Genomic DNA, 20,093 nt, shown 5'->3' on the forward strand with positions numbered 1-20,093 from the left:
TACCAGCTTCCCTTTGCCTCAGATAAGAAGTCAAGCAAAATTCATACCCTGAATTATTAGCCTGGCAATTGTTTCTGCTGGCCCTTGGCAAGAAGGCATTCAGTAATGCTTTCTTTTGCCAATATTCAGTACGTTACAGGTATAAAAAAGATATCCTCTTGCATGAATAGATGTTTTTAAAGTCATGTGATTTAAAAAGAAAATTTTTTTGTTCCATCAAGTAAGTCTAAAGGTGTTAGGGGGTTACTATTTAAAGAAGCCATAAGGTGCTGTATTCTGGAAAACAACAACAAAATCCCACGTGGGGATGTCTGTTTGGATCCGTCAGCTCTCAGACCCAGTCCTGGCCTTTCCCTGCCTGCTCTGTACAGGGGAGGGAACAACTGATGAGGTTGGTTTTCCAGGTTCCTGGGGTGGCCGACTGGGCGAGGCCCGCAGAGACTGGAGTGTAACAGCAAGGGAGAAACCAGGGTTATCACCTTCTCTCTCTGCCTCCCGTGGCTTCTTCAGAGTGGCCTGGTCTCCTTCGTGCACTGGCTGACTGGGTTTCTCTCAGCTTTCACTGGATGCCCCATGGCTTCTGGTAACTTCGCCACCGCCTGTTGCCTCTCAGTCAAGGGTGCTGGTGGTTTCCTGTGGTTGCAGATCTCTGGGTTCCTTCACTGTTCCCGGTTGGGCTCTCGACTCCTCCCCCTTTCTGTAATCAGTTCCCTGCATTATAAACCCTACGTTATAAATACTTGCACTCCCTAGATACTTGCACTCTCTACCAACGTTCTGATTTTCTCATTCTTTTGCAGAGGCCTACTGCATGCAGCATCGTTGGTGTGGTACGTAATTTGGTATGACTGTATCCATTGTCAAGGAGCAGTGTGGGATAGTGACAAGAGCTGAAGCTTCCACACCAGGGAAATCTGGGTCCAGATGCTGCCTAAGGCATTAGCACTCTCTGTGCCCTTGGGTAAGGAAGGTATTATTATCACTCTCATCATCACCATTATCATTTAATACCAGTGGAATAATCAATACTCTTTAAAATGTGAGCAAACCAAACTTGGAGCAAAACTTAGAAAATCTAGTATCGCCACAGTTATATAAAGAGATACGAATATTTTTAAACCTTGTTTGACTCATAGTGGGAATAATATGACGTGGGACTGCGCTTCTTTTACTGCTCTGGATGCACAGGCAGAATTATATGCAGAATTTCTGTACCCTCAAAACCTTGTCCAAACCTAGGGACATCCACTTTTCCAGTGTTTTCCCTTATTTTAATACAAAAGTGCATTTAGAATATGAAATCATTCTTTGCTTAAATCATCAGAAGCAATCCTCTTTGAAAACAGTGGAAAAGCCGACTCTTGATTTCAGCTCAGGTCATGATCTCGTGCTTTGTGAGTTCGAGCCCTATGTCAGCCTCTGACAGCACAGACACAGCTTGGGATTCTCTCTCTCCACCCCCCCCCTCTCTCTGCCCCTCTCTCACTCATGTGTGAGCTCTCTCTCTCTCTCTCTCTCTCTCTCTTAAAATAAATAGACATTTTTTAAAATGCAGATTCTATGGCCACATGCTCCGGAGATGTGATTTCAAAGGTGTGGAGTGGAGCCCTGGAATCTGTATGTTTAACAAATACATTTGATGCAGGTAACTGTCTGACCACATCCTAGAAACCCTGTGTTGGTATTTCTAGCACAGCTCTGGGTGTCATATGCTCATCATTTGCATTTCCTCCTGTTCCTTTTTGAAACTCCTTCCAATGCTGAGTGTGAAGTTCCAGATGACAGACGTGGAAAGACCAAGATAGAGATGTACTCTAAATCTGAACTGGAGACAACGTCCCACCAAAGTGCTGTCCAGGGGCCAGTCTTGTGGGGAAGGAGGCAAATCTCCCTCTCCTCTGAGAGCTAGAGGAAGGACATACATGAGGGTAGAAGGGAGGGCCTTTTGCCCTTGACCAGTGGTTCTCAATGAGTATAGAAGCACCTTTAGGGGCATTCTGGCGTACTTTTTCTTATCTTGACAGTTGGGTTGCGGGGCACTTGTGGAATTTAGGGGAGGGGTCAGGGATGCTGAATGTCACAGTATGCCCTTGAGAAGAATTGTTCCACATACTGTCCAACTTCCAAAAGCCCTTCTGAAACATTCACATCGGTTAAAAAAACAAAAAACAAACCTGTCACTATCTGAGCCTAGAATGTGACTGTCCTAGTCCATTTGGGCAGCTATCACAGAATACCATTGATTGGGTGGCTTGTAAACAACAGAAATTTATTTCTCACAGTCCTGGAGGCTGGAAGACTGAGCTCAGGGTGCCTGTGTGGCCAAGTTCGGGTGAAAGCTCTCCCTGACTGCAGACGGCCATCTTCTCGTGTCCTCACATGGGGTCACGTGTCTGGTGTTCTCACAAGGCCAACCCGTCTGGGGTCTGTTTTGTAATAGTACTAATTCCATTCATGAAGCCTCTACCGAACCGAGCTAATCACTTCCTGAATGTCCCACCTCCTGAGACCTTCACATGAATTTGGGGCTGAGAGAGACACAAACATTGGACGATAGCACAGTTTTACACATAAATGCAACGCTTCTACATATAAAGCAGAATTTTTAGCGTTCCCATATGTACTGGATTTTTTAAAAAAATTTTAAATGTTTATTATTTATTTTTGAGAGAGAGACAGAGTACAAGCAGGGGAGGGTTAGAGAAAGAGAGGGAGACACAGAATCAGAAGCAGGCTCCAGGCTCCAAGCTCTCAGCACAGAGCCCGACGCAAGGCTCGAACTCACAAACCGGGAGATCATGACCTGAGCCAAAGTTGGATGCCCAACCAACTGAGCCACCCAGGCATCCCTATACTGGATTTTTAAAAAAGGAATGAAGCTACAATAGAAGTCATGGCTGACAACTTTTAGATTTACAATGACTTCTTCGTCTTCAGTCATTCTGTCATTGATGGCAGCACCACTTAAAGTACATGAGTCATCACCATAACCCACCTGTATTTGTGTTTTAGCAAATTGCTTCTACGTGTAGAATCTAACTACCTCATTATATGTATTTTCTAGTATTTGTACCTAAGCCTTATATATATGTTGAAATGCAGATTATTTTGTGGAGCCTGCTTGGAGTTCTGTCTCCCTCTCTCTGCCTCTCTCACTCAAAAAAAAATAAACATTTAAAATGAAAATATGTTTAGTGGAGTGATACGCATAAAATGATTCTCATTTGGGGAGGGGAGGGAGGCGCTGTGCACTGACCGAGTTGAGATCCACTGTTTCTGTACGGAAACAGGTAAGATGTGTTGGGGGGTGCCCCCTAGTGGTCGGTGTTGTGACGGCATCCCTCCCCCAGCAAGGAGAAAATGAGTCTGGAAACGTTGGTAATTCTAAGACTTCCTTTCATTAAATGAGGCAGTGTTCCCTTATTAAAGCTTTTGACATGTTTGCTAAACTTACAATTAGAAATTTGGGCTTCCTTTTTCTGGCAACATAACTGCTAAAATATTTTTTAAAAAATTTTTAATGTTTATTTATTTTTGAGACAGACAGAGAGAGAGAGAGAGAGAGAGAGAGAGAGAGATGCTGGTGGGGGTGGGGCAGAGAGAGACAGAGACACAGAATCCAAAGCAGGCTCCAGGCTCTGAGCTGTCAACACAGAGCCTGACGCGGGACTCGAACTCACAAGCAGTGAGATCATGACCTGAGCCAAAGTCGGAGGCTCAACTGACTGAGCCACCCAGGCGCCCTCCAAAATATTTTTAATTATTGTTTAAAATTATTTTGAGATTCTAAGCTTCACGCACATGGAAAATACACTGTTAAATAAGGGAAACTAATCAAAATTCTCTACCTCTCCTCATTAGCAGCATGTATACTCTGAAAAACTCAGGGAAATTAATATGTTATGTTTGTCTCCCTTGATTTAGAACATTCCAGATTTCACTATGCAGCTTCTGAAATGTACAGCATGTGTGTGTTTGCTTTTATAGTAATTCACTATTATTTACATCTCTACTTACACAGTTACTACCTTTCAAAACAGAAATGGGGATGTGAAATAGAAGATGCCAGAAACCACTTTATCTCACTGATTGGCTTTCCCAACCACAGTGCTCTTCTTTCCATATAAAATAAGAGTTGTTTACATGGAAAGCAAAAATAGCACAATGGATTTATAGAGGGCTCCACAGCACATCGTACTTAGAAGTTTCCTGATTAATTCAGGAAATACAACACTACGAAAGTTCACACGTATGAATACATTCTGATTACTATTTCTATGTAAACTTACTGTCAAGAGAATTTTACCCATGAGGCGATATAACAATGTAAGTTCCGTACCTGATCACAATGATTTGTTCTTTTACCTTGGACAAAATAGTTCAGTCTTCCTGGACCTTTGAGGCCTTATCTGTAAAATTAGAGAGTTGAACTTAAATAAGCTTTAATGAATGTCCCAGCTTCATGAATCTGGAGGTTGAGGTGAATTTGCCCATGCTATTTTAATTATCAACATGGGATTATCTATAGCAAATTGTAGGCCACCTCTGTTCATTCTCAGACAAAATGTACCACCCAATATAAACCAATTTTAATAGGAGGACAGTATAATGAAAAAGGTTCATATGATGGAATAAATATGACAAATGTTAGTCATGCATATTCTTGATTACCCTATCGGGGCAGACTATTGAGAGTTAATCATGTTTTTTAAGTGGCCTTCGGTATTGCTTAGAGTAAGTCCGTTTCACACTTGCCTCTTTAAATGCTGCCCACGGGATCTGAGAATTTGAAAAGCAGGTAAGAGGCATTGGAGAGAATCGTCATCCTGTCCTTTTGTTAGTCCCTAGTTAGGAACCCCCAGGACAGGGACCACTGGTTGTTATTCTAAAGCAGTCTTCCAGTCCATAATTAGGAAGATCGTAATCAAACCATAGAATATTTGAGAATGAAGGGGCACCATTAATAATTACATGAGACAACAAGCATGCACTGGACCTGAACAGGTGGCTCAGGCCATAAGGTCACTCTATGACTAATGCACATTCCTCAAGGTAAGAATGTCTCCTGATTGGAGCAGACTGACTCATTCATGTCAACCTACGCTAAGAAGACATGAACTCTTTTTGTTTTGTTTAACTCTTTTAAATATAATTGGCTAGAAGACTGTTGAAGAATCTCCATAGCCTGCTCATACACTCAGTCATTTATACACACATCCATTCAAAGATTATTTATTGAACACCTTCAAAAATGCCAGGCTATATATAGCTATTGGGAATAGCAGTGATGAAAAGAATGGCATCTGCCATGATGGGGCTCATAATCTCATATGGAGATTATTATAAGAGAAAAGCTGTCCCTGACATCTGGACCTGGCCTCCACTATCACCCAGGCCTCCCTGTTCCCTGGGATCTGGCCCAGATCTCAAAACCAGGCCATGGTATTCTCCCATTAAACATAAACAGTGTCACAGAGGCTCAGCATCAGACAAGGCCACTCTGGGATCGTATGGGTCAAGACCAAAACAAGAACACTGCCCCAGTAGTCCCGTGTGAACAAAGACAAAACACGACCACTTTCTAAACCACTCAAATGCTCAAATATCCCTCTCTGATCCCTAATTTGAATGACTGCTGCTTCTTACCAATTGTAGCTTCAGCCTTGCTCCATCGTCCCTCCTTCTATAAGATTCATTAAGATACCCATTCAGAAATAGCCCACTTCCTGACATCATCCAATCAATAGCAAAGTCCCACTTCACTACACCCTCCCCCAAATCACCCGAGACCAAATCTGGGTTTTCTTTCACACCCTCCTACTGAAGGCTCCTGGGTTGTCCTTTCTCCCTCACTGCCATGAGCAATAAACCGGACTTAGCCACAGGGTGTTGCCCCTGGTGAACGGATAATTATGATGGCCAGCATAAGGCAAAGAATCAAGCTGAAATGGTATATGGTATTCACTCTGTGTTTCACAAATCTATGACTATGTGAAACATAACCTTCGTGCTTTAACGTGTCTTGTTTGTCCTTGAAAAGGACTATATAAATATTGAAAAATCATTATCTATTTAAAGACGACAAGTCTCTGAGCACCTCAACCTCCTTAATAGCTGCCCAGATCAAAACCTACGGTGGAGATGATGCTGAATAGAACTCCAAAAATTGCTTTTGTTCTTTTTTTTTTTTAATGTGTATTTATTTTGAGAGAGACAGAGTGCAAGCAGAGGTGGGGCAGAGAGAGAGGGAGACACAGAGTCCGAAGCAGGATTCAGGCTCTGAGCTGTCAGCACAGAGCCTGATGCGGGGCTCGAACCCACATGCCATGATATCATGACCTGGGCTGAAGCTGGATGCAACCAACTGAACCACCCAGGGAACCCCCCACTTTTTTTTTTTGAAAGAGAGAGAGGACGCAAGTGAGCAAGGGGCAGAGACAGAGACAGAGAGAGAGAAAGAAGCAGGGCTTACCAGAAACGGGGCTCGAGCTCACCTGATGTGGGACTCAAATTCACAAACTGTGAGATCATGACCTGAGCCAAAGTCAGAGGCTTAACAACTGAGCCATCCAGGCACCCAAATTGCTTTTGTTCTACAGTGACATGAGTATCTTAATTTTTCCAGCAACATAATGCCATTTCATAATCTACGATGCAGCATTCAGTGATTTCATGAACCCGCAATTCTTTTCTGCCATGCAGCTTAATTTGTTTACTTATTTCTGTTTTCTCTGTGGGGTGCTTCTCAAGTATAATCAAGGAGTTTGGAAATTTACCAAGTAATGAAAAAGGAAATAATCATAGAAGCATAGAATGAGGAGATAAATAAAATAAAAATTCATTGCCTAGTCAGTATTTCAAAGGAATGAAACACAGTATTTGAAGGTTTTCATTGTCTTCGTCCTGAAAAAGATAAGCGAGATAGAATGGAATGGGCTATCTTTAAAAGTACAACGGCAAGTTCTCTGGGAGAGCGTTGCCTATGCTGAAGGCCGTGTATCCAAAAATGCCACAGAACAGATTCTGGTCTGGGCAAAGGGTTCTCTTTCAGCTCTATAGACGTATTCTTGGCTGTCGTCCACGGAGTGTAACCTTCTCAAGTACAGAGCCATAGGGCAATACAGAAATCATCACACAGTGGGTATGTAGTGTATCTCTGCCTATTACCTAACTAACAGAACTCACCACTGGAGCAAGTAGGTGTCAAGAAGGAAGACAGCTAAGAACTTACAGAACTGGAGAAGCGCAGGAGCTCCCATCATTACTATGGCTTTCCTTCTGGTCTTTATTCTTCAAGAAGACAAAAATAGCATCTTTGTTGTTGTCTGGTATCGTGAATATTCCACATGCTGAGAAACATTCTGCACGGATCATGATTTTATTCAATCATAAAAGTTGCCTTTCTTTTTCTTTCCTTGCTCCCACTCTTCAAAGGCTCTACAGATGCATCATCAAGGTCAAGGGAGTTGCCACTTGTAACTTAGAACAACATAGCATTGTCGTCTGTTTAAATCCCTCTTCAGGGATGATACCCTCCCATCTATTCATTCTGCAAGATTCTAGAATCTTAGACAACATTCTATCAAGTAGAACCTTCTGGATTTCATTTTGGCCTTATTCACTGAAAATTATGGAGTCCAAAGCTTTCGTTTATACTGCTTCTATATATACCTCCAGGGCAAGAAAATGGATGAGAAGAATGGTTATCTTATAGCTTTTCAAACAGAAACTCATTACAATCTCAGTTAATGAAGCATGGAGAAATCAAACTCAAAGCATCAGCATTTACTACCTCCTAGATGCCTGGAACTTTTCAAAGTGAATTACAGAGCAGATTCACACCCTTTAAAGAATTTGTAAATTCAGAAACGGCTGGGAGCAGGTGAGTATTTCTGCAAAATTTGAGAGGTGTGGATCTATGACCCAGGAAGCAAGGACTGTGGCATCCCCAGAAGCTTTCCTTTTGAATCAGGAGCTGCTTTGGCCAGGACTTGCGTGGTATAGTGTTCGCAGAAGCACGGATGGCCAAGGACCTCTATCCTATTATTTACTCTTATTACTTCCTGGTGTTGGCACTTCCGCAGAAAATGTTGACGCGTGACATCAAAGGCAAAGAGGAGATCCGCAATCCCTAGTTCCTTCCCTGCTCCTCCTAAGCTGAGGGAAGCGAGCGTGGGGAAAACGTGCAAATATCAAGGAGCAAAATCAAAACAGCCAAGTTCATTTGGGGTGGCGTAGGTGATTCAAAGCGCGGTGAACATCCGCGGCGAGGTCTTGCCGAATTACTTCTATGGGAAGGCACGATGCAGTGGCTGGGAGCTGGGGCTCTGGTGCTAGACCCCAGCGTGGCCAACTTGTATCCTTGGGTAAGTTACCCGTTCTCTTCATGCCCCTGTTTTCTTATAATAATGGTGCCTAACTCATAGGGCTGTTGGGAGGATTACAACCAGTAACAAAACAAGTAGTACCGCGAGTATTAAATACTGTTAATACATACAGACAGAATCATATTATTCAGCACCCCCGCAAGACCTGAATCAAGATTAGCTATTGCTGGGGGGGGGGGGGGGGGATGGAGGTTTGAAGTAATGTATCATGAATTCAAGATACCAGCACCTCTGAGTGCATGCCCTCCAACCAGCTTTGTGTTGGTAATTTAACTTCCTGTATAAATCCGCTAAGAATGTGCTTGAAAAATATAAACAGGTATTCCAGTTTGCAAATTAAAAAAAAAATTTATATATATATACATACATATATATATATATATATACACACACACACAAGAAAGAAAACATGCAGAGGGAAGTAATTACGTCTGGCAAGTCTTGATGGTGGAGGTAGAAAATGAGGCTTCTCGCATGGATCAATGGGCCCTAGGTATGCGTGTTCTCTCGGTTTTACAGATGGAGAAACCGAGCAGCAAGGGAAAGGGGTACTTCAGCAAATGCCACCACACTGTTTAGGGGCGGAGGCAGGCTTTGCACTCAGAAGTGCTCTGTCAGGGCACAGCCACGGCCACGCCTTGAGCTCCCTCGCAGCATAAACAGCTGCCTTCCCTGCAGGTGGGGTGACCCGGGCGTGTCAGGCACCCATCGGAGCTGCTGTGGACCTTTCCGAGGGGTGACAGGGAGCTGACTTTGCAAGATGCACAGAGGACAGATCTGCTAGAGAGACAACTGGAAGGGAAGAACTAAGGGTCGTCAGGCCGATGATACGATATCGCCTCTGCTTTCTGGGTTTAGAAAGCCAGGAGCATTTCTGGAATTTCCATTCATGAGTGAGATGATGGTGGAGGGAGAGTTTTATATGTAGCAGGAATCAGAGGACTTTGGGAGCGCGTGGAGTGCATACAGGAGAGATGAGTTCTGCTCAAATGAATTCTATAGAAGTTAGAAATTGAAAAGGTGGGGAAACAGCCTGTCCCTGTATGGTGATCTAAGGAAGGGCTGACCTTAAGAACCTGAAAAAAATTGGCTCTTTTTCTTCTTTTATGTTGATTTACTTTCGAGACACACAGAGAGAGAGAGACAGAGGGAGCGGGGGAGGAGCAGAGAGAGAGGCAGACACAGAATCCGAAGCAGGCTGCAGGCTCCAGGCTCTGAGCTATCAGCAAAGAGCCCAATGCGGGGCTTGAACCCACGAACCACAAGATCATGACCTGAGCGGAGGTCGGACGCTTAACCCACTGAGCCAGTGAGGTGCCCCCCACCCCCAAATTGGCTGTCTTTAGGTCCCTTCAGAAACTTAAATGTGGCCCCGTGAGAATGTCATTTGAGAGGAGCAAAGGAAGAAGCAATTAGATTCTTTGAGACTTGGGAAAACAGAGCCCATTAAGGCACGAGGGAAACGACTTGTGATTTTCCAGTGTCCATTTGACAACACCGCTGGGTTTGGAGTTGTTTCCCGTTGTGCTACACGGTGAAAGAAACCACGGACAAGCGCCAGCCCACCAAGAATGCTCTTGGGTTGCATGTGCTTGCTATAGGATGAATAAGAAGCATGCATTTGGTCCATGCCTTCCAAACCTGTAAATATCTCAGTCTCAAACGTTTATTTGAGCACAGAGGCAATGTGGTCAGATCCAATCCTGACTTAACAAAATGCCTTGCGAGAACCCTTAATACTAGTAATAGCATCCGAGATGTGAAAATCACATCTTCGGGGTGCATGAGGTTTTCGATGATTTTCCATGCGTGTGTGGAATTGACTTAGCTTCTTGGGTCACAGATTTGGATGTTTTTAGCTCCTTGTCTCCCATAGCATTTTTCCCACATTAATGACTAGGGAGACAGTTGCCACAATCCCATCCCCCTGTTTGTCTGCTTTGGAGGACGTTGATTTTCACTGGAAAATAAAATGAATGAAAAAGAATGGCCAGGAGCATGTCCCTGAAACTCTGCCTGGAAGGCACCTTCAGAGGACAGAGGAGCGAGCAGATGCTTGCAAGAGGAGAAGCCCCTCATCCGTGCCGCTTTCCTGATCCTTTAAATTGGTTCTGGGCTCCAGAATGTTTGTCTTCTCTTTCTGCTTCCCCAAAGATCCGTAAGCCAATCAATTCAGAGTATGTCCTCCTTGAACAAGTTCAATATGCTAGGCACAGCCGCCACCCATCTCCTTCATGGTGCCGCTAGCTCAGCCCTGACCTCCACCCTGCACACTGTCCAAGCTGTCTGAGGTCCTCTAGGTCATGACGATCCCCATTTCCTGTCATTGCAGGCTCGGCCGGCTTCAGGACACAGCACAGGAGCGGAATGCTGAACCAGGGTTTATGGCATATGAATTGCAACATTTCCATATTTTTCCTGCACAAACAGCCGGGACCAGATTGTATACACATTTCAGGGTAAGTCTGAGAGATGCCCTGCTAATCACTAAGAAATTTCTTGAATAAAGGAGGAATGAATCTATTCATTCATTCATTCATTCATTCATTCATCCAATACTTTTGCTCTACTAAAGTATAAGTACTCCTCTCCAAATATGTAAACATGAATGTTTCCTTTTTTGATTTTGGAAAAGTAAGGACGGAGAATATCCCACATCGATTGCTGCTAGATACGCTGCAAATCTCCCATGGGGGGGAACATGGAAAAGAAAATCGTAAAAATATTTGCTCCTGATTCACAATGTTAATAAAAGCTTTGTTGCTATTTAGACAGCCTGGGAATGGAATGAAATATAAAAATCTTGATAAGAGTGAATTTGGTTGGGAACTAAATAGAAGACTTTATCTATTTATCTATCTATCTATCTATCTATCTATTTATTTATTCATTTATTCAGTAGGCTAAACACCCAATGCTGGGCTTGAACTTACTACCCTCAGATTAAGAGTCACATGTACCAGTGACTGAGCCAGCCAGGCGCCCTGAAGGCTAATTCAAATTGTAGAGAACTTACAGTTATTTTTACTGAAATAATCGGGACACCCAACCTTGCTCTGCCCCTGGTAAGCAAAGAATGACCTGCAAATGTCCCGCTTTGGGACCAGACTGACCTTGGGGCTGAGATCTCAGCAGACCACAGGGGATCTTGCTAGCTGAGTGAATCCGGGCAAATTGTGACTGAACTTCTCTCTATGTAGCTTCCATTGTCCGCCAACAGCAGGACAATCATAGCGATAAAATACTCCCCCAAGGGCTGTTGGGAGGGTTAAATGAGATATCGTACGCCAAACCTTTTGTACATTCCAAACACACAGACAAGTTCCAATTAATTAGCCGTGTGACCTTCTGGGAAGTCACTTAACCTCACCGGTTTCAATTCTCTCCAATTCTAAATTCTCTTTCCAAACAGCCTCCTTGGATTGTAGAGAATTGTAATTAGCATATCCGGCACCCGCCTAATTTGTGCCAGCTCCCGCTATCACTGCAATTATACTGTTTATATGTAAATGGCACCTCAAGTCCCTGAATGGTGCCAGTGCACTTAGCTAAGAAAACAGTGTCTAATCTTATTGACACGCCTCCTTTCCTTAGCAAATCTTTGTTCGCTGGGAACTCAAAGGTACACTTCTGAGCAGCCCCAAGGAACTGACAAGGTTGAAAAAACTGCAGTATGAATTCTCAAGGTTTTTCTTTGGTTGAGTGTTGGGAACAGAAATGACCCTACACATGCATAGTACCCACCTTCCTTTAAAAGTGTTATCTCGACGCTAATTCTGTTTGGATGGACTGTTGCAATTAGCTCTGACTGCCACTTGAAGCATTTTTTTTAAATTTTTTAATTTTTTTTGAAGCATTTTTAAACTGAGAGGAAATTTTAACTGCCCAAAATCACATCAAGATGTGTGTTTATGTGTGTGTGGGGTGGGGCCGGGGGGTAGGATGGAGAACACGAGTATGCGTCCAACAGAAATCTGTATAGTCGGAAGGTTTGACTGAATGAGTCTTAGAATCTGCTGGTTGACTCCATTTCCCACCCAAACATCTGAGTCAGCCCTAGTTAAGGCTCATTCATTTAGCACATAAATTTTGCCAAACACAGAGAACACAAAAATGACTAATCACTGCTTTGGGCCTCAAAGAGTCTCATTAAGGAGCCAATATACAAGCAAGGATGATGTATTAAGATGTGTTAGGGAAGATGGGTGCTGCCATGGGGCGCAAAGGAAAGAATAAACAACCTCCCACTGATGAAGGTGGGAGGGGGCTGGTGAGGAATAGTCTAGAGAGGAGGCGACCATTTTTGTCTTTTCCAACTTTGTGTTCCCCCAATTATTAAGGTTTCTTCACTGTTCCTCATTCTGAAGAAAGATGCTAGCTCTTGCCATCTGTCAAGTCTAAGGCCTCCTGTTTGGGGACATGACATTGTCCCCAAACTAAATGTGTCAGTGGGAGAGCCGCATGGCTAATAACTACAAGCAAAGCAGAGTTTTGCTGACTTGTTTGGGCATGTTCCCTGGAAGGGGAGACTCAGCAGGGCCTATTTGTCAACCTCCTCCTGAGTGGGGAAGCCAGGGCTCACCAGCAGCTTGGGGTTCCTATGGGTCATATTCCCGAAGCCCCCCCGCCCCGCCCCAGTTTATGGTATAAACAGTGGGTGGACTTTTCACGGGGTCCACCCAGTAAACTTTCAAAGCCCTTGTCTTTAGGATAATTTATTCATTGGAATGAGGCCATTCCTCATGTGCCAAGAAGAATATGGAAAGGTGGTTTCTGCTTAGAGTCTCTCCACTCCCAATACAACCCAACCCAGAGGTGGTTCTTGAAAGTATCCAACAACCATCTTTATGAGCTTCAGAGTCCCCGGGGCAGTCGTTCTTCAATTTCCCATGTGTCAGCATCACCTGGCCCCCACCCCCAAGAGTTACCTATTCAGTAGGTCTGGGTTGAACTTGAGAACTTGAATTTCTAGCAAGTTCCCAGGTGAGACCACATTTTGACCACCACTGCCTCAGCACAAGGATTGATTGCTTCCTGCTAAAGCAAGCTTTTCAGACAATTTAAGTATAAGATTTAGTGCAATCTTGCATGGTTAGATGATTAGACCAGATGTCATAAGAAAAAGGTGTTTGTTGAGGCGCCTGGGTGGCTCAGTCAGTTGAGCATTTGACTTCGGCTCAGGTCATGATCTCACAGTTTGTGGGTTTGACCCCCGCATCAGACTCTGTGCTGACAGCTCAGAGCCTGGAGCCTGCTTTTGATTCTGTGTCTCCCTCTCTCTCTGCCTTTCCCCTGCTTACATTCTGTCTCACTCCCAAAAATAAATAAACATTTTTAAAGATTCAAAAAAAAAGAAAAAGATGTTTGATTAAAGATCACCTTTGTCTTGGGGCATCTGCGTGGCACAGTCAGTTAAGCAACCGTCTTTGGTTCTGGTCATGAGCTCGTGGTTCGTGAGTTCAAGCCCGGAATCAGGCTTTGCTCTGACAGTGTAGAGCCTGCTTGGGCTTCTCTGTCTGCCTCTCCCCTCCTCTCTCTCTGTCTCTCTCTCTCTCTCTCAAAATAAATAACTAAACTTAAAAAAAAGAAAAAAGATCACCTTTGTCTCACTTGGCTGAGTGGGTGGATGACAGGTTTCCCAGAAGCATTCTTCATTAAAGTTTATCATGAAATTGTTTTATTTTTTTAAATGTTTATTTATTTATTTTGGGAGAAAGAGTGCACAAGCAGGGAAGGGACAGAGAGAGAGGGAGAGAGAGAATCCCAAGTAGGCTCCATGCTGTTGGCACAGAGCCAATGTAGGGCTTGATCCCCTGGACCATGAGATCATGACCTTAGCCTAAATCAAGGGTTGGATGCTTAACCAGCTAAACCACCCAGGGGCCCTTAATTTTTTTTTAATCAAGAATGCTAATTTCTTTCCAGAAGAAGATTGGGAATTATATCATACAGACTTAGATTCCCAGATTGGGTTAAGCCCATATATTCTTTTATACCAGGAACACAAGGCAAAACCTCCTTACATAAATAGAAGGTAGCTTTACTGAGGATTCAATCTCCTCCCTCAGGTCTCTAAGAAAGGAAATGGCATCACACCACATTGCACTAGAAAATCAGAGTTCCTGCCATCTACACAGCAGTAGAGTTCCTTGTCTGCCCTTCTCTCTGCAAGCCATCTGTCTTGGCTCACTTGTAGTTTTCTCTGCGTCTGGCTTTAGTCTGTCATAGCTTGAACTACGACCACATATGGCATTGCAGCTCTGTTCCCATAGCTAACCGACTCCTTTTGCTCCTCCTTGTGTTCCAGAACTCCCCCCGAGAGAAAGAACTGACTAACCCAGCTTGAGCCAGGGATCTGACCAGACCCAGTGGGGGTTGGGGAAATGCTGCCAGCTCCAGGGCCAATGGCCCAGCGTCCTTGACGGGAAGGGGAGTCTGGGTAGGGAGGCAACGATGGGTGTGTGCAAGTGAGCCATATACATCCTACCTCGAAGCTGTGCATACGTGGCACTCCACGCATAAAGCATCCGGCTAGACACTCAGTAAAGATTAGTTTCTTTTCTACCTCATTGTTCTTCTGGAAAATTCATCAGGAATTCAGGGAATGAGGTAGAAGATTCTGGTTAGCTGTACCATGTCTAGCAGGAAAGCATAGGGGGGATGGTCTTCTGAACCCTTGCTCCCCCCACCCCCCACCCCCTTACTGGCTGCACAACTAGTGTTATCTCAAGGCTCAGTCATGTTCTCAGTCCCGGGGCTCCACAGGAGAGGCAAAATCTTCAGGTCTGCTAGCTCAGGACACCAGGGAATAGTCACACACCTCTCTTTCTTCACACTTCAGGAAAGTGTGACCATTTGTCAGAGGCTTTCTTTTCGCAGCAAAGGTGACAGAAAAATTACGGGCGTTGCTAAAACACAAAATTCAAAGGAGTAAATGTGAGGATATAGTTTGCTTTATTTGATGATTCACGAATCGGCAGCAGCCCATCTTCGCAAGTAGGAAGGAGGAGTTAAACAAAATGGAACCTTTTAGAGGCAGGAGGGGGCAGGGACAAGCAAGCCATAAGCAAAGGAAAGGATTGTTTCAGGCCAGGTCTCCTTCCTTTAAGGTCTATCGGGCAGATGACCTCACTAGTACTGGTCAGGTAATTCCAGGCTTATTGGTTTAACTTCCACTCCTGGGAGAGGCTGAAAATGCAATTAAGATAGGTGTTATGTCTGGCTTCACTGGCATGGGGCTCAGCACAAGTGACTCCATTTTGGACCTCTTGTTTCTTTTCTTAACAATGTGTGAGATTGTACCTTCATCTGAAGTGTCTAAACCATATGCTTAACCGTAATCCAAAGGTTTGAATAAATATGTGGATTTAATAGCATGTATATTATTTTTTGCCAATTTATGGGGCGGGGGGGAAACCCTTTCATAATTCCAACAGAGACGATGGCTCTTAATATTAACATTAAGGGTTTATAAAAAATATAACATTTAATTCAAGTCCCTGTTTGGGCATGTTCAATTCAAGAAGATTTCTTACCTTTTCTCTAGTCCCCTCCGCTCCTTCTTTCTTTTGTTATTTATTTATTTATTTATTTATTTATTATTTGAGAGAAAGAGTGAGAGAGCACAAGTGGGGGGAGAGGGCAGAGAGAGAGAGAAAGAGAGAATCCCAAGTAGGCTTCATGCTCAATGAGGAACCTGACACAGGGCTTGATCCCATGACCCTGGGATCATGACTTGAGCTGAAATCAAGAGTCGGACAGTCAACTGAGTCACCCAGGCTCCCCTTTTGTTTTATTTTAAATTTAAATTTTACCAGTATTTCTAGGACTTCCTGTCAGTAGAAGCCGTGTTTTTACTGGTATAGTTTTGACCCGTCACGACCTTAACACCAAAAGGCAAGATGACAATCCAGTGCCACAGTAAAAGGTCCCTCAGGACATTCTTGTCCCACTGTGGTGCTTGCATCTCTCACTGCCGTAAGACAGCAGCCAGGGGCACGGACAGCACCCTGGGAGCTCCTGTGTTCACAGTGCACCTCTGGTCTATTCACCAAGGCAGGGGGCAGGCTCTGTGGGAAGAGTCACCCAGGTCTATTTTAATGTCAAAGTAGTTGCATTTATTTCTGTACTGCAGTAAACTGTATATCAGTTTAGCAAGGATCATTTCCTGAAGGTACAAAAAATTCTTTTTTCTCAGATTGTGTCACTTACAAGCAAACTACTCTTCCTTGCCACGTGTCAAATCGACCATTGACTAACTAGGCACCATAAGAACATATTGACATTATTTCCTTTGGGAATTCTGTCGTTTTTAATCATTTTCATGTTGGTGGGAAAGAAAATATTGAAAGCATATTTCATTGTATTTACCCTTATTAGAGGGCTTCCCATATTCACAACCAGTAATTCCTCAAAGAACTTAGACACAGAAACCACCAAATGAAAAGTTCAAAATAAAAAGTAGCCCTTTCTTCTTCAGGTTGGCTATAATTTTTCAGATTGCTTAGCCAAATTATGGAAAATCATATTTTATCCAGTAGTTATAATGAACCTCTGTGCTCCCGCAGCAACCTCTCCATTTATCTTCTCATATGTTTTAGGAAGAAAAGCTTTTATCCAGCATTCTTCCCTTCCGTGTTTTGTTTGGTTTTCCTGCTTTGAACTGGATCTGGAAACGTCTTCTTAATTTGAAAATAACCTTTTCTTTGGAACTACACAGCCGAGGTTCTCAAAGCTTAATGTTCATCAGAATCACCCAGAGGGCTTGGGGGCGCCTGGGTGGCTCAGTCAGTAAAGTATCCGACTTGGACTCAGGTCATGATCTTGCAGTCCGTGAGTTCGAGCCCTGTGTCAGGCTCTGTGCTGAAAACTCAGAGCCTGGAGCCTGCTTCAGATTCTGTCTCCTTCTCTCTCTGCCCCTCCCCCACTCATGCTCTGTCTCTCTCTATAAAAAAATGAATAAACATAAAAAAATTTTTTTTAAATAATAAAAATTAGGGAAGTCAATATTATATTCAAAATCTTTGTCACTTTTTTTCTACAGATCAACAAGAGTGTTTGTAGACTATTGAAAGGTGGATTTATATATAAGACTTATTTCCCATTGAAGACATCAGATTGGAGTCTTCTGATGAAGACATCAGATTCGAACTGACAGCGCAGAGCCCGACACGGGGCTCGAACTCACGGACTGCAAGATCATGACCTGAGCCGAAGTCGGATGCCCAACCTACTGAGCCACTCAGGTGCCCCGACCTCCCTACCTTTTAAAGATGAAAGAGAGGTTTAATTACCCCTAAACCTTCCTACAAGCCCCCTCATCCCTATGCAATTTACTTTTCATGTCTTGCTGTATCCCACTTATTTATTTTTTATTTATTTATTTAAGTGTTTATTTATTTTGAGAGACAGAGAGAGTGCGCGAGCAGGGAGAGGGACAGAGAGAGAGAGGAGAGAGAAACCCAAGCCGGCTCCACGCTATCAGCACAGAGCCTGATGTGGGGCTCGATCCCACCAACTGTGAGATCATGACCTGAGCTGAAACCGAGAGTCAGACGCTTCACCAAATGAGCCACCTAGGCACCCCCATCCCCCCACTTACTTATAAATACAAGTTCAGCCTCCAGGTAAGGAGTCCTCTTTTCCAAACATAGAAGTTCCTGAAGAAAAGGGGAAGAATTAGCTTCTGTGTCCCACTGGCTTTGCCATTTAGGGCCATGTAACTCTGGGTGCAAGTTTCAAGGGATAATGAAAACTATAGCTTTGGCCTCCAGAATTGAAATACTTTTTGTAATTGAAATACTTTTGTACTGGGAAAATGGCAATTGTACAAATGAAGGATAAACAAAATCTCCTAAGTGAAATATTTTCTTCACCAAATGAAGTTTAGTCAACTACTAATTTAAAGCAACATTTCACATCTTCTTGTATATCAGCGAGAAAAACTGATAACACCCATAATTTTCATTTATAAGTGCAAAAATGCAGCCCTGTTTTCTCAAACTTATTAAAGTTGATAACTTTATCACTAACACCTTCTGGATTAAAACTGTAACCATCCAGGGGCACCTGGATGGCTCAGTCGGTTGAGCGTCCGACTTCGGCTCAGGTCATGATCTCACAGCTCGTGAGTTCGAGACCCGCGTCGGGCTCTGTGCTGACAGCTCAGAGCCTGGAGCCTGCTTCGGATTCTGTGTCTGCCTCTCTCTCTGCCCCTAACCCCCTCGCATTCTGTCTCTGTCTCTCTCAAAAATAAATAAACATTTAAAAAAAAAAACTGTAACCATCCAAACACAGGACAATTAAGTAACCAGAGAATATTTAGACCAGAAATAGGAGACAACAGTGTGAACGAGGTAATCTTTTTCTACCATGAATTACAAACATACAGAATGAAAGTTGAAGAATATGTAAGGAAAATGGCTTTATTTAGTTTGATTAGACAAAAAAAAATCTTAATTTGTTTTTAAATTAAAAACGGAGAACACCAATTCTCCGCAGAGATTTGTTTCCATTTCAGCATAACAAAGAAAATGTCTCTTTCTCTAGAGGGAAGAATGGCGGTTTGCCAACAGCTACTGACACTGGGGTCCAGCTAAGGTCACGGTTCTTCAGCTGTGATGTGGGTGCCCTATGTGTTCTGCATCCCGGACCCCCACCTGTAGCCCTCATGGGACTTGGGGGGTGAGGGAACCGATTCCAACAAGAAGCTCCCGCTGTATGCTGGGTCTGGAGAAATACACTAAGTCCACGAAATGGGTGCCGTCTTTTTGGCCAAGACGACGGAAGGGTGACAAGTCCCCACACCCCTTCTGTGCCACTGTTTAGGAACTGTATGCCTGCTCATGACTCCATTGTGAAGCCCCTTTTGATTTATTTCGCCAACTTTCTATATTTTATGTTTGTAGCAATTCTTTATACACTGTGTATACAAGACCTCTGCCATTTAAATGTGATGCCATATGGTCGTGTTTGGAGATACACAAGCATAAATATTGTTTTAGAGTATGGTATTTAGAGACAAAAGGACACAGATCATAAGTGTACATCTTTTTTTTTAAGTTTATTTATTTCCAGAGAGAGAGAGAGAGAGAGAGAGAGAGAGAATCCCAAGCAGGCTCCCTGCTGCTGGCACAGAGCACACTGTGGGGCTTGAACCCACAAACTGTGAGATCATGACCTGAGCCGAAATCAAGAGTTGGACCCTTAACCAACTGAGCCACCCAAACACCCCCTTAAGTGTACATCTTGACAAATATCACAAAGTGAATATGTCCAAGTACTGTCCAAGAAATAGACCATTAGTAGCGCCTCAGAGGCCTGCTCAAGCCCCTACAACCTACAGGCGGCCCCTCTCCTGACTCCTAATGCCACAGGTTAGGTGGACCTGTTTTGAACTTTATATACTTGGAGCCATTCAGTGTGTTTCCTTTTGTATCTCGTTCATTTTGTTCATGTTATTGTTTGTAAGTTTCCTATAACACACTGTTCTATGTGGTTCTATTTCATTCACTCTCATTGCTACATGGAATTCCATTGTAGGACTGCCACCACTTAATTATTTATTCCACTGTTTGTGGTCACTTCCATTGTTTACATTTGGGACTATAAAGAACAACACTGCCGTGAACGTTCTTTGATGCACATGTTACATGCAGTTCTGTTGGCTGTAATTTTAGGAGATAATGCAGAATAGGTTCTACAATG

At 43.5% G+C, this 20,093-nt stretch overlaps 1 long non-coding RNA gene across 1 annotated transcript; it reads left to right on the forward strand.

Moving 5' to 3' along the window:
• The first annotated feature begins 864 nt into the window (after positions 1-864).
• Positions 865-17,536, forward strand: LOC125149660 (uncharacterized). Its single transcript, XR_007145997.1, has 3 exons — positions 865-961; positions 10,720-10,846; positions 17,431-17,536. It is a non-coding gene; the product is annotated as an uncharacterized LOC125149660 (long non-coding RNA).
• The last annotated feature ends 2,557 nt before the right edge of the window (positions 17,537-20,093 follow it).

This window comes from Prionailurus viverrinus, chromosome D3 (assembly GCF_022837055.1).
Source record: "Prionailurus viverrinus isolate Anna chromosome D3, UM_Priviv_1.0, whole genome shotgun sequence".
Classification (NCBI taxonomy): Eukaryota; Metazoa; Chordata; class Mammalia; order Carnivora; family Felidae; genus Prionailurus; species Prionailurus viverrinus.